Raw genomic sequence first — 15776 nt, forward strand, 5'->3', positions numbered from 1 at the left:
CACAGCTGATTTGGCGTCATGTTTTGTTCAGTTCAGATTGGATGGTTATCCCAGCCACCTGCAAACCTGGATAGGTCATCTTTTAGTCGTGGCAGAAATGTGTAGTGAACACAGTAGAGATGCAAGCTGTCAGTAATGTCAAGAAGACCATTGTGGTGGAAAATTAGGACAGAAATAAGAAAGCTGAGTCTCTGAGTCCGCTTTAAATAAAAGAACAATTTATTAACTGAGAGAGGACGCTGCGTGCAACACTGTTCCTCTCTGTCTGACCGTTTCTCAACTAACATCTCTTATACATGGAACTCCTTTTGAAGTTACCATCTGTTTGCTCATTTACATTTCAATCACCTTTCAATGTATCCTGCTCCCATGACTCCAAGTCTTTTGCCATTTGTTTTTTTTACTCTTTTTTGTATTTCTAACACCTTTCCAGACGTGCTCTGTGCATCCCCCTCTACCCATTTGGTCTCAGTTATCTCCCCTCTGTGGTCTGGATACAAAAGGAGTTGATTGAACGGAAGGTGTCGATATGCTGTTATTTGAAACACACACACATAAGTCTGCCTTTTCACACAGAAATAGGAATAAAACTATAAATAAAAAAAAAATAAAAAATAAAATTTCAGTTACACAAGCATGCGTGGTCATTGCTGATTAAAAATATCTCTATTGATTATGAATCATTTCTATTAACAAATTTCCATCACACAACGTGATCACCTTACCTCACCAAAATTCTTTTCATGATGTTATGCATGGTTGATGATGAACTTAAAAGTCTTTGCTATTTTATGCTGGGTAACACCATTCTGGTATTGCTGCACTATCTTTCTGCTCCATCAGGTTTCTCCATCAGGTAAATCTCGTCCTGGTCCTGGAACTGGGTTCTTTTTTAGTCCCTGTTCTCTCGTGGTTCAGAGCGAGCCGAGTAGGGACTAAACCGTGGCATGTAAACCTTGCAGAACACTTATTGTCCAGAAAGACAATCTTATCAAAATATTCCCAATATACACTTATTATCTAGTTGCCAATTTCTAATGTAAACAAATGAGCTCCTAAAAGTGCAGAAGCAGGTGCTTTACAGATATAATAATAACCTACAGAACAGCAAAAATGCTATAAACTGACACTGAGCTTTATTTTACAGAATTTAAAACCATGTCACTGAGTGATGACGATAACAGTCTCTAGTACAGACAAACACCATGAAATATAATGGCCATGTCAAAAATAAATAGGCTTATATTTATTTCAAACTCATAAACATCTCTGTGTAAATATTATTAGTTTATCTAACTGTTGCAACCATGATCTTTATCATTATTATTACTATTATTATTTTCTTAATAATAAACATCATTTCAACTGAAATTCAGACACAAGTCACATTACAAATATTTGATCTCGTTTATTGATTTGTTCAAATATAAAACGTAAAAAATCTGAAAACATTTCAGAAAATGAAAACATCAGACGACAACTGATGCAGTTGAGAAGAATCTTTTCTCAGAAAGAGAAGTGTCCTGATCTAAGAAGATTGTCCTTTACAGGGTTTTATTGCAGAGCTCTAATAACAAAACTGTCTGCTCTGCCCCTGACCCTCAACAATCAATATTCATCTGAACCAATATATAATTATTACACAGTGAACACACAGTGATGTTAGAACAGAGAACACTCCTCTCTTTCTATAATAAATTATAAAGAGATTTACCAGTTCATTAAACACATCTACACTGTCAGAAAAACGGTTACTTTGGTGGTGCCTTGTGCTGTCTCTGTGGTGGTACCCTCACGGATACGTATTCACTATCTTTAGTCAAGGAACGTAATCTTATTCTATAACATTTGTAGATTTTAAAGTGTTCTTGATTTCACACGCCCCACTTCAACTCCAGGACTTATATTATGTTTTTAATTTTACACAGTTCTATAATGAAATGTTCTAAATATTCACCTCTTCTTCTGGAGAAGTGCCTTTTTCAGAGAGTGTGTAGTGTGTAGTTTGTGAACTCACCTGTTGACAGTGTGTAATGAATAAACTACAGCCATGAAAGGAGAGTCAGCAACAATGTACATATCCAGTAAATACGTCTAATATTTATCCTTATTAGAAACTGTTGAATACTAAAAGAAAAGCAACCTTTTTACTCAGTGAAATATGTCTTGTTTCATTGGCAGACCATTTGACTTGAATGGAGCTCCATCACTTCAGTGAACGCACACCTATTTCTCCACAGCCCAGAGCTGGGAGACTTTATATCCCTCTTGCTGGTTTTGGCAATAGTCATGATAAACTCATGTGTAGCTACTCCAGTGTCCCATTTTATACATTTTACGTACAGTGTCCAAAATGCTGCACTTAAAGCTGCTGAAGTCACTTTTTAAGTAGTGACTACCATATTTTACACACATCTGTGATTTTACCAACTGCTCCTTCAGAGCTCCTCTGCACTGGGTTCATACTCCTCCTCCTTTTCCACTCTCTCCATAATCATCACAATGGACAGAGGAGCTCCTTTTCTGCACAAGGGAGACTTCATACTCTGTTCATCAGAGAAACAGGTCTTTAAACCTCTGAGAGATTCCTTTAGACTCCCCTTCTGCAGCTGGAGCAGCTCCCTCTGACTCTGAGCTCCTTCTCACAGTTCTCTCATAGACCTCCTCCAGAAGTGAGTGAGTCTTCCTGAGCTCTGAGTAATGCTCTCTCAGTTTCTCCAGCTCCATGTTCTTCTCCTCCATCTGTCTGCTGAACTCCTCCTGCATCTTTGTCTTTGAAGCCAAAATGTTCTTCTGGAGTTCAGGCAGCAGGATCTTCATTAAGTTTCTCTCTGCTTCAGCTCTGGCTTCTCCTTCATACATCTCCATGATCTCCTCCATCTCCCGTCTGTGTCTCTCCTCCATCTCACACCTGTCCCTCTCTCTCTCCTCTTTCAGTCCCTTCACCTTTTCTTCCATTTCTGTCCTTTGGTCTAACTCTCTCTCCAGCTCTCGTTCCAGTCCTCTCCTTTTCTCTTCATCCCTCTCTTCTTTCATTCTTCTCTCTAGGTCAGTTGTTCGGTCGTTAAGTTGTTTTATCTCTCCTTCGTGTTCTTGTACTGCTCCCTCTATCTTTCTCAGAGAGTTCTGCAGCTCCTTTTCATGTTTTTCCTTAGTTTCTCTCTTCTTTCATGATCTTTGTCTTCATTGCTCTGATCTGAGCTTCTGTCTCCAGGTAGATCTCACTGCTGTAGAACTTCTCTCTGTTTCCTTCCACCATCTTCTCGATCTTCTCCATCAGCTCTGAGACCTGAGACCCCTCTCCACTCTCCTTAATGTTGAGACAGTGAAACCTGTTCCCACATTTCTCCACAAGGCTCTGGACCTCCTGGTTTCCTGACTGGACAAACTCTTCAATCCTCTTCTCTTGGTCTTCATCAGTGACGGTGAAGAGGATCATGGTGTTCCTCCAGCATCTCTCTCCAAACATCTCCTCCATTTTCTGCAGCATGTCTCTCTCCTCTCCTGAGGTCTGCTTCACTGGTATGACTAGGAGGAAGGCATGGGGTCCTGGGGCCGACAGACGGACACAGAGCCTCACATCCTGTCTCAGCCCGTCCAGAGAGAGTCCAGGACTGAAATAGTCAGGAGTATCCACCACAGTCACCTGCCTCCCAGCCACCTGGCCCTGTCTGCTCTCACTCTGCTGCCTCACTGTAGACGCTCCAGCCCTACTCCTCTCCTCTCGGCCCAGGAGCCTGTTTCTTGCTGCACTCTTCCCACTTCCAGTCCTCCCCAGCAGAACCAGCCTCAGCTCTGATACACCACCAGACTCTGGAGGAGATGCTCCACTCACTGCAGATCAACAAGAATGAAAGTATTAATTTATTACTGAGTGTTAGTGAATGCAGTAATCTGCATGGAGAAGTATATAAGAAACTTCATGAAACTGTGATAATGTACTTTTCGGAGGAAGGGCTTCTCTACTCTTTCTCCTCCTGAGTGGAGCTGGAGCTGGGTCTGGAGTCTCTACCCTGACTGAGAAACCACAGAACTAGAATGAACACATGTTCTTAAAGACAGTTTGTGGATAATTAAATTTGGTACTGAAAAAAAGACCTAAAAATGTGTGGCTGAAATTTCATAAGGTCAAAACTTTTATTACAGCAATATATGCAAAAGAAACTGGGTGTAACAATAACAGAAATAACTGTACATATAGTGTAAGAATCAATATTGTATTTGTATGGTAATATTAAATGCTCCCTAATTTCCTGAACTACACGCATCTTTTCTGATCTGGTAAACTTTGTCAGTGTGTGATAAAACGTTCATAGTGAAATAAATATGAAAAATGTACTTATTGCATTAAGTGTTTTAAGTGACCAGTTCAATTACTTACTCTCTGGATGAACCCCCTGCTTGCTGTGTCTCCTCCTGACTGGAACTGATGATGGAGGATGTGTTCTTTCCTGCAGCTGCTTGTTTCTCTCCTCTAGAAGTCTCTCTCTCTCTTTAACCTGCTCCTCTCTCTCCATTAGCTGTGTGTGTATCTCACTTACAATCCTCTCCTTCTCTTCAAGCTGTTTGTCTTTTTCACTCACTTCAGTTTTCTGTTCTTCCAGTTGGATCTTCATCTTCTGGAGTATGCTGCTCTTTTCCTGCAGCTCCTTTCTCTGTGTCTCCAGTTGATTTTTACAGCTGTCCACCTCTTTCACTGTGTCCTCCAGTAGAGACTCTTTCTCTCTCAGCAGTTTCCTCACATTCTCCAGCTCTGAGTCTTTCTCCTGAAGCTGTAGCTGAGTCTCTTTGGTCATTTGTTCTAATTGTTCTTTAGTTTCTTTAAGAAGTTTGTATGTCATTTGCAATTGTCTGTCTTTTTCCAGTTATTCTTCATTTCTCTGCTTTAAAACACTCTCTATATCTTTAAAAAGTTTGGCTTCTGTGAAAAACATTAAAAACACATGTAAATTTCACCTATCTACACAGAAATGTAAATAAATTATCAGGATTAAGGTATGTATAGAATTTACAGCAAATTATTCTGTTGTTCCTTAAATAAATGTAACTTATACTTTAAATAGGTATCAAATTATACAGTGCAATAAACAAATAGAACAAAAAATCATTATGATGAAATGGCTTGTGCATGAGTTTCGCCACATTGTATATTTTTTGTTTTGTTTAGTATCTTCAGTTTAAGCCAGTGGTTCTCAGTCCTGGTCGTGGGTTTTTTTCATCTCTCAAACAAGCTCATTTCATCTTGGGAAAGGTTTATTAATGAGCTCATGAGTTGCATCAGGTTTGTTGGGAGTAGAGGAATCTATACAATGTGCAGGCAGTAGCCCACCAGGACCAGGACCAGGACCAGTTAATTATGCAAATACAGGTGCATATCAGTAAATTAGAATATCATCAAAAAGTTAATTTATTTCAGTAATTCATTTCAAAAAGTGAAACATGTATTATACAGATTAATTTCAGCGTTTATTTCTTTTAATGTTGATGATTAAGGCTTACAGCCAATAAAAACCCAAAAGTCATTATCTCAGAAAATTTGAATATTATATGTAGTAATGTTTAAATTGGAGTGTGGGGAGCACGGATGAAAAGGTGAAGATTCACTCAACAAGGAGCAGACAGGACTCAAAAGTACCTCACTCAGTGATAATTTATTCAAAGTAACACATGTGATGACATCACAATCAGAGGGGTACCAGAAAAAGAAAAGAAACATCAGTTTAGGACTAAACAGACCTCATTTGTCCGTACCACAGCCCCCTTCCACCTTCACTGACTATCGCAGCCAATTACTTTGTCGGAGACTGTGAAGTTTCAGACACCCTGACTACCCCCACTGTGGGTCTACCACCCACCTTTTAGTAACTTAGCCCCGCCCCTCTTCTAATTGGGCTAACCCAACTCTGGCTAAGGGGTAACAAATGTAACTGCAGGAGGACATTCATGCACAACAATACAACCGTTGACAAATTTTAAATGCCCATCTTATTCCTGCTTCACAGGTGAGTATTTACATATGTAAATAGTTTTTAACTTGTTTACTTTTTCTCTTTTACAGGTTCCCAGATCCAGCTCCTCCCCTCCTTGTCTATACTTCACCATCGGCTACTACAAAGAGAGACCAAAAATTTGCCACCATTCCTCCAGGAACAGGACCAGAGACACAAGATAAGAAATAATACAAGCATACATTCATTAATGTACATTCCACAGTCTTGGTGATGGGGCAGAATCACTGACCTCATCACATTATATAAGAGCAATTAAAAAAATGATTTTTAATACAAAAATTTTGGCCTACTGAAAAGTATGTACAGTACATGATCAATACTTGGTTGGGGCTTCTTTTATGAGAATTACTGCATCAATACGGCGTGGCATGGAAGCGATCAGCCTGTGGCAGGTGGCCAGGTTGCTTTGATAGCAGCCTTCAGCATTGTTGGGCTCGGTGTCTCTCATCTTCCTCTTGACAATACCCCATAGATTTTCTATGGTGTTTAGGTCAGGTGAGTTTGCTGGCCAATCAAGCACAGTGATACCAAGGTTATTAAACCAGGTACTGTTTTTTTTGGCAGTGTGGACAGGTGCCAAGTCCTGCTGGAAAATGAATCTCCATAAAGCTTGTCAGCAGAGGTAAGCATGGGCTCTAAAATGTTCTGGTAGATGGCTGTGCTGACTTTGGACCCAACACCAGCAGGTGACATGGTTCCCCAAAACATCACTGATTGTGGAAACTTCACATCAGACTCAGGCAGCTTGGATTGTGTGCGCCTCTCCACTCTTCCTCCAGACTCTGCGAACTTGATTTCCAAATGAAATGCAAAATTTACTTTTATCTGAACACAGACTTAGGACCATTGAGCAACAGTCCTGTCCTTTTTCTCCTGGCCCAGGTAAGACGGCTTCTCGGCTTCTCCTATCACTGCTATGCTGATGACACACAGCTCTATTTATCCTTTTCTCCAGGTGACACTTCAGTGGCAACTCGAATCTCTGACTGTCTCTCTGACATATCTACATGGATGAAGGAACATCGCCTCCAACTGAATTTATCCAAAACTGAACTACTGGTCCTCCCAGCCAAGCAAGCTATTCTCCACAACATCAGCATCAAGCTAGAGGCCCTATCAGTGGCTCCCACCAAGGTTGTAAGAAACCTGGGTGTCATGGTCGATGACCAGCTAACCTTCGCAGATCTCGTTACCGCTGTAGCTCGATCATGCCGCTTCTCCCTATTCAACATAAGGAAGATTAGGCCATATCTAACTCAACATACAACACAGCTCCTTGTTCAGACGTTAGTAATCTCCCGTCTAAACTATTGCAACGCCCTCCTGACAGGTCTTCCGGCCTGTGCTGTAAGACCGCTACAGATGATCCACAATGCTGCAGCACGCCTGGTTTTCAACCAGCCTAAAAGAGCACATGTCACGCCCCTATTAGTTGAGCTGCATTGGCTACCCTTAGCTGCTCGCATCAAATTTAAATCACTAATGATGGCCTTCAGAGTATTCACTGGTTCTGCTCCCATCTACCTCAATAGACTCTTAAAACCATATGTTGGTGCCCACCCTCTCTTTTCCTCAAAGGAGCGCCAACTAACATGGCCAACCCCCCGTACAGGTCAGTCGTGGCTATTCTCATCTCTGGTACCACGCTGGTGGAACAAGCTTCCAAGCACTATCAGGGCAACAGAAACCCTCTCTGCATTCAAGAAATCCTTGAAAACCCAACTCTTCCGAGAGTATCTTTTGCACTGAAAGTCTTTCTTTAATGCACTTATTACTTACTGGTATATTGCACTTAATGTAAGGTATTTTGTATAATTTGTGCTGTAGTTTGAATGTTAGATCCTCTTTTGTAAGTCGCTTTGGATAAAAGCGTCTGCCAAATGCATAAATGTAAATGTAAGACACTTCTGGCGTCTCTGGGTCATGAGTGGCTTGACACAAGGAATGCATACAGTTGTAGCCATTTTGGGGGCATTTGTACCCCAAATTATTCTTTAAGTCACTTAACTTTTGGAATGTGGGACATTTGTTACAGTCATAAAACATTACCGAAATACAGTGCAGCATGCCTCTATGACACTAGTGGGCAGCCATTAGAAATTATTCATACGTTAAAAGGCGCATTGGTGGCTGAATAGAAGAATAGAAATGACCCTGGCTATATGGCTATATGAAAAATGACAGCGATGAAACAACAGTCTGAACACGCAAGTTCCACCGAGATGCCAATTACCAGCCTTACACACCCTTCTGCTCCAGTCTCAACCCCAGCTAATCAGCACTTAAAAGGCTAAGGACCACTTAATGGACCTCCATGAATATTTCACCTTATTTTAGTTACTGACATATATAAGTATGAATTAAAATGAAAATAGCATGCTTAATTTGCTTTAAAACTGACAATTTTATTAAATTGACAGAAAAACCCGAGCTAGATATGGAAATTCTTGAATGCAACCGTGACGTCACTGGTGGACAACAGCTGAACAACGCCGCGGTAAAACACTGTTATGACTGACTGTTATGACAGTATCTAGCTAGCTAAATAACAAACATTATTCATGACAATAGCCTAGCAATAAGCTAAACTCAAATTTAGAGGTACAGTTATTCTTGTAAATGTGATCGAAGTCGAACTCAAATTCATCCGACACTATAAACCTCCGTAATGCAACTACATAGCTGAGTATAATCTGAGCCACCGAGTTTAGCAAGTTAAGCTAACGTTAGCTAACACCAATTAAAACAGGTGAAGAAAGTGTACTTACCCTGTTTACCGCCATGTATACAGAGGCTCTTGAACACCTTTCGTTGGTTTCCTTACATGCTCATATTGTTGGAAAAGCCCAGTGTAATGAGCACTACAGATAACGGAGTGAGCGGATGGTCCTTTCCAAAGTGCCCATTTAAAGTTGATAAATTTAGTCCATTTTCTGGATATTTTGGGATCTTTGGGCCATTTGTGCACAGATGTCCCACTGTACATTGAATTATTGCAGCCAAGAACAACACACCTTTTCGTCATTTTGTGCAACTAGAGTTGTTGTCCACCATCTACGTCACATGCAAGACGCCTATTAGAGTTTCAGAACACTGTTGAGGGGGGGGACCAACAGTCTTTTAAACCTTATTCCTTGAATTAGTAAGAAATAACATGTTTTCTGACTATCAATAAACAGTTAGGAACTCAAATTCCACTGTATTTGTTTGTTTGACACTTTCATATAGCTGGTGCTTAGGCCCTTAGGAGCTTGTTTCTCTCTTGTTTTTTGAGCACTGTCATCTTAATTATAGTCAAAACACAGCACATCCAAACTACAGATGCTGTGTTTTTCTTTGGTACTAGCTGCTCGAGTCGCTTGGTCGTCCTTGGTGTTTAGTTTGCTTCCATGTGCCAGATAGGGGCAGAATCACGTGACTACAGCTTGGTAGACTGGATAAGATGCTGACTCAGCTTTGGGTTTTAACAAGGAATTCTGTTTTGGTGTACTGGACAAAAGCTTTCAAGAACTCTGGAAAGTCTGCAATGAACACCATTCTCAGCTCTAGATCACACATTGAGAAGGACCTGGCCTTTGTTTGTCAATGCTATGGTTTTCCCAAAGAGCAGACAAATGCAGAACTTTTTCCTTTTCAGTGCCATTCCATCAGAAGAAATCATCAGATCTAGGCAATAGCCTAGTAAACGTGTGTAATCTTTCAAGTTGTTCCTGACCGTGCCAATGAGCAACGCATCATGTGAACGGAACTTATTTTGCTTACATCAATTAAAAACCTACTCGAGAAACACTATTGCTCAGGAGAGACTGTCTGACATTGCAGTGCTGAATATTGAGCGGGCCATTCAAGTGAACTTGGAGAAAACAGTCAGTGAATTTGATGCTGTGCCCGGAGGGCGATCTCTTGCACTTCACTAAAGCAGGACATCGTTTATATTACATATAGTATCTACCTATATACTAAATATCATTTGGTAAATGGAGGAATTTTACTTCCATACAAATGTCAGTCATAATATATATAAACTACATTATTTTAATGATGTTGGCTGAGATGTCTTGCCCCCCCTGATATAAGTTTCAAATGTCGCCCATGGTTGTGGCCCATGTCCTGAATACGTCTGTATGTGGTGGCTCTTGAAGCACTGACTCCAGCAGCAGTCCCAACTCCTTGTGAACCTCCCCCAAATTTTTTAATGGCCTTTTCTTATCAATCTTTTCAGTGCTGTGGTTGTCCTTGTTGCTTGTGAATCTTTTTCTACCACCCTTTTTCTTTCCACTCAACTTTCCATTAATATGCTTGGATACAGCAGGAGGGTGTCAGTGACTGCCTTCTGGACATCTGTCGAGTCAGTGGTCTTCCTCATGATTGTGTAGCCTACTGAACCAGGCTAAGGGACCATTTTAAAGGCTTAGGAAACCTTTGCAGGTGTTTTGTGTAGATTTTTCTAATTTTCTGAGATAATGACTTTTGGGTTTTCATTACACCATAATCATCCACATAAAAAGAAATAAGCACTTGAAATAGATCACTCTGTTTGTAATTAATCTATAAAATAAGAGTTTCACGTTTTGAATTGAATTACTGAAATAAATTTACTTTTTGATGATATTCTAATTTATTGACATGCACCTGTACATAGAAATATAGTTTATAAAACTTTATTAATGCACCGAACCCCTGTGTTAATATTAAATAAAACAGAAAACCAGATCTAGTGTCTCTTTTATAACTCACCCCTCCTCAAAACAGATTCCTCCATTTTCTTTCTGTCCTCTTCTGTCCATTCTTGCTCTATCTGTAGAAGTGAACAAAAGTGTGAAATGAATGTAAAAATGTATGAAATTAATATTGATGTGATATGAACAATAACTGAAACTCTGTTTAAATCACTGTTGGTGTGTGGGTCTGAATCACTGAGCGCTGAGATCACTAACAGTTCAGACTCTGAGGACTTTCACTGATTTAAACTGAGACTGTGTTTGAAAAACTACAGCATTTAAACCAACAGGAAAGAGGTGGAACAGACCAGCTGTGGAACTACTGCAGCGGCTGAGGATCAGGATCAGTTAGAGAACTCTGATCAGCGTTTACACTAATGACACCCACATCAAACACCATGAAAGAGAAATTAACATCCAACAAACAAAGCACATTCATCTAAAGACTCTGAAAAACACACCCTGCTTAACTTTATATGCTCTAATATTTATGTCCACAGATAATATCAACTCAGTTTATTATAATAAAATGTACTCACCTGAGAAATGACAACTGTATCAGCTAGAGAATCAGATAAAAGACAAAATAAGGATGTTTAAAACACAGAATGTACACAAAGAACAAAGAGTTTTTAGTGCTCTGTACTCCAAAGGACAGTATCTGACATCATCAGTTTCTGTCTTAAGCTGTAAATAATGTTGGGAGGTCGATTAGCTATTCTAAAGTGTCCAAAGGCGACAGTGTGTGAGAGAATGTGTGAGTACGTCTACAACAAACAGTCTCTGCATAAACAGCGGTGCCCACACGACTGAAGAATCACACTCATCTGGGAGAACTCCAACTTCCAGAATTCCCTAAGGGTCACGTGTTCAAACTGTCGTACAGTCAGAGAGAAGTGTATGATGCTTCAGTTTGCAAGATTACTAATTAATTTCACCTGTGTGTAAGCCTTTTATAAATTGTTTATTTTCATCTGTGCTTTGTTTTACCTGTCTCTCGATGCATGCTTTGCCTTTTTTTGCAGTCATCTATATATTTATGCAGTTTTACAGAGGACAGTGACCACATTTCGTGTCAGTCACCTTTCATGAAAAAATGAAGATTTGAGAAAGCAAATTGATACAAATTTTTTACACTCACCTCTGCTCAGCTGTGGAAGAACATAAAATAATGTGAAGATTTTATGAATGCATTCACATGTTAATTATTATATTTAAATCAGTGGAAAGTAACCATCCAACTTTTCAAAATGAATAAAAACAAAAATACAAAACGGCAGAATTATATGATTGTTACATGTTGTCTATGTTCTCTCTCTCTAGTAATTTATTGTTTATGTGTATGTAGAATATTAATGTGTCTACATGGCATTAACATATGTGTCTCTAAGTTCCTGCAGTGCAGTGGGATTATGCAGCAGTGCATTGTGGGAAGGAAGGTGGGAGATGGAAGTTAAAAGCTCTCATTTCAAGCTTTATTTAAAACATGAGCAGCTGATGAAACTGGATATTATGTGAGAGCTTGACTTGGATTAAAACTCTCCTCTGACTTTATAAACTACACAAACTACATCCAGTACTTTCAGTAGAAATACACAACATTCACTTACCGCTGTACATCCCTAAAACAGAGTTAAAAAAAGAAAGGTTATGAAAAAACAGTCACAGCTCACATTAAAATAATTGATAATTCATGAAACTGTGAGAAAGTCCTGTCTCTCTTATTTACTGCAGCTCCGTCCGTTAGACTTTCAGTTCAGACCTGGGGTCATCAGTAACATCTGTGCTCTCAGACCAAAATGTTCAGGAGAACAAAGGAAAGTTTAGAAGAACACAGAGAGGTCGATCTGAACCATTTTCACTAAAATAATAAACTGGATTTACAGGAGGTTCAGTGCAGACGTGTTTGAGAACTGAGAAAATGTGGACGTTGGTGAATTTAAAGTGAAGGAAAATGGATCATTGAGTGTGTTTACATTAATCAAAGCAGGGAAACGGTTTCGTTAAATTAAAGAGGGATGTTTTCACGTCTAAGAACAAATTTTAAACAATGGAAGCTATATCTGAGATGAGCTAATGCTAAAGCTAACACTGGCTGTTCAGAGCAATGTTAGATGCTGAGGAGGTGCAGGTGCATTGTGGGAAAGAATGTGAACAGTCTTCATTCTGTGATGGGAGACTTTATCAGGTGAATATTCCCTGAAAGAACTGAGGTCACTGTCTGATTTCTGGATTAAACTGTAATAGATGTGATACGTTTATAAACACAGCAGACATTGTGATCAGTGTGAGGAGGGATGAGTGATGTACTCACCAAGTATGAAGGATCTGTATAAAAGAAAATAACAGAGCAGAGTGTGAGATAAAACCCAGTGAGTAAACACTAACATCATTTATAAACACTTCTTGTTCCTACAACCACTGACTCCTGTTCCTGAAGTGATTAATGAGCCCAATAGAATTTGTGGAGAGGAATTTGTGGCAGAAGTTCCTTGGTGTTTTTCCAGCATTTACACTGATGTGAGCTCCAGTACAAAAAGTTATTGAGCTGAATTAATGTGATTATATTTATGGCAGTTGAAATTTTGCCTCTCTGTCAGATAGTTTTTTTGGGGCTGTGTAATTCTGTGGCTGATTTGGATGTTGAGCTTCTTGAGATTTTCTTACTGAGGCTCAGAAAACAGATCCGTCTTTGGAGAGATTTAGGAAAATGAACATTAAATTTCATTCCTGTGATGAGCATGTGGCTGTTACTTGTTTGTGAGTTTGTTGTAAATATGGATCCCTTCATCTCTGACTGACTAAGAGTGTAATGGAATCGGTCAAATTATTGGTTGTGAACGTGTGTCAACAGCAAGTTTTAAAATTAGCTCTTGACCATTTGTTCAGCTGGATATGTAGGGGTTACAAAAACCTACAGTCATATATAATTTATAAGGTGGGAAAACACCCTGGAGGGGGTGCCAGTACAGGATAACACACACACTCACTTCTGAGTCGCCAATTCACCTACCAACACACACAGACACAGGGAGAACACACCAAACTCCTCACAGACAATCACCAGGAACAGGAATCGAACCCACAACCTCCAGGTCCCTGCGGCTGTGTGACTGCGACACTACCTGCTGCGCCACCGTGCTGCCCATGACCACTGTACACACGTTAATTTGTGTTAATACTTACTTACCACCCACTTCTACTGTACACTCCTCTGTTATTGTTCCATCAGTGACCTGACACAGGTAATGTCCTAAATCTGATCGTGTGCAGTTTCTGATCTGTAAGGAGACGTTTCCTCTCTGCAGCACCTGAGTGAACAAACTCACTCTGCCCTTGTAGCCCCGCCCCTCTGTCACCTGTCTGTTCTTATAGAGACAAACACACTCCATCTCCTTAAACCACCTGATCTCCAGGTCAACAGCACTGACCTCAGGAGACAGGTGACAGGAGAGAGTGGCGGCAGAGCTAGTCTGAACCTCATCACGGGGTCCAATGAGTTTAAACTCTGTGAAGGAAAACACACACCACGATGTTCACAGTTAAATCTGTTATAGGAAACAATCACAAATCAATATCAAACACTGATCAATATCTGGATTTGGCTCACTGTTGATGGCAGCAGGTGCCATTTTTATCTCTATATCTCCTCTTACAGCTTCAGACTCAAGACCTCCTACAGACAGAGAGAGAAAGAGAGAGAGAGAGAAGTAGAGCTACACAAAAGCACTTAAAATACTGGTAAAATTATGCTGCCATTTCAAGCTTCAATATAAATGTTAAGACATCAGCAGAAATGTTGCAAAACCCCCATAATCCCACACTCAAACTCCTCCCGATACTTCATTGCATTATAAACATATAATCCGTCTTTATCCATGCCTACACCAACATTTTAAAAACCCAAACTACATCATAGTCCTGACCAGAGTCCCATTTTCTCTTTCTATTATAATAAATAGCAGTTTTAGCTGGAACCAACATAAAATATGACCCACAAACAAGAAAAAAACATTCCTCTCTCTGTAAAGGGAGAAGCGAATGGAAAAGGGAAGGACTGAGAAAGGGGAAGAGAGAGAGACTGAAAGAATCTGGAAGACAGAGACAGAAAGAGTCCGTTTAAATGCTTAGTTTAATGATTGTTTTCTCTTATTCGGAGGAAATGGACCCAGATCTACACATAAATGTAACACTTTTCCTCTTCTCAAATTAAACTAAACACTACTTTAGGAAATGTTTACTGACCAGCCAAATACTGACCACCTTCCAGAACCTGTTAGTTTCACCTCTGCTGCTCTTTCCTTCGTCCTTCTTCAGAGTCATATCACCGCTTCAGGAGAAACCTGCTCCATTTTAAAGCAGCTCAGATCCGCTCTTTGTCTCAAACACAGAGATCCACAAAAACAAGCCAGAGTTAATCCTTCATCCACGAACCTTACACACACCTCTCTCTCCACTTCAGCGTCCAGAGCGAAGCACACTGCACTCTTTCACTTTCACTTACTGTTCAAGATACACTCTGGGTTACCACATTGGTGGAAGAGTCTCCACAATAACTAACAATTTTACCAAATTCTCCCATAAAAATGAAGATCAGTTCAGTAGTTAGACCTGTGCCCTTTAGTTTCATGGAGTAAAGCAGCTGACGGGTAAATCAGTGTTCATTAGAAAACCATGTACCACTTCATCACTGATCATAATGCTCTCTCTCTCACAGAATTTTGCAAAACACCTTTAAAAAAACATTAAAGAGACACAGCAAAGTAAATGGTATTATCACATATCACCCGTGTGCTTATTTTTATATCTGTGTATAATAATTAATGAAGTATAGTAATGCATTCCAATACCAATACCAGAATTTGTTGTTTCAGACATAAAGAGGACAGGCTGATACTATTGATCTGAACAATGTTGTAAGGAACATAATGGCATTTAAAAATCTGAAAGAAGAAGATAGAATTAACTAATTCATGAAGACAGAGAGCAATTCTGCAACCTCAAATTTTCAGAATAATGTAATAAATTTTAATTAATAATTAAT

At 39.7% G+C, this 15776-nt stretch overlaps 1 pseudogene; it reads right to left on the reverse strand.

Moving 5' to 3' along the window:
• Positions 1 to 1417: 1417 nt before the first annotated feature.
• On the reverse strand, positions 1418 to 15055 carry LOC136676434 (golgin subfamily A member 6-like protein 22; annotated as a pseudogene).
• Between the last annotated feature and the right edge of the window lie 721 nt (positions 15056 to 15776).

The sequence above is a fragment of the Hoplias malabaricus genome, chromosome 2 (assembly GCF_029633855.1).
Source record: "Hoplias malabaricus isolate fHopMal1 chromosome 2, fHopMal1.hap1, whole genome shotgun sequence".
NCBI classification, from domain to species: domain Eukaryota; kingdom Metazoa; phylum Chordata; class Actinopteri; order Characiformes; family Erythrinidae; genus Hoplias; species Hoplias malabaricus.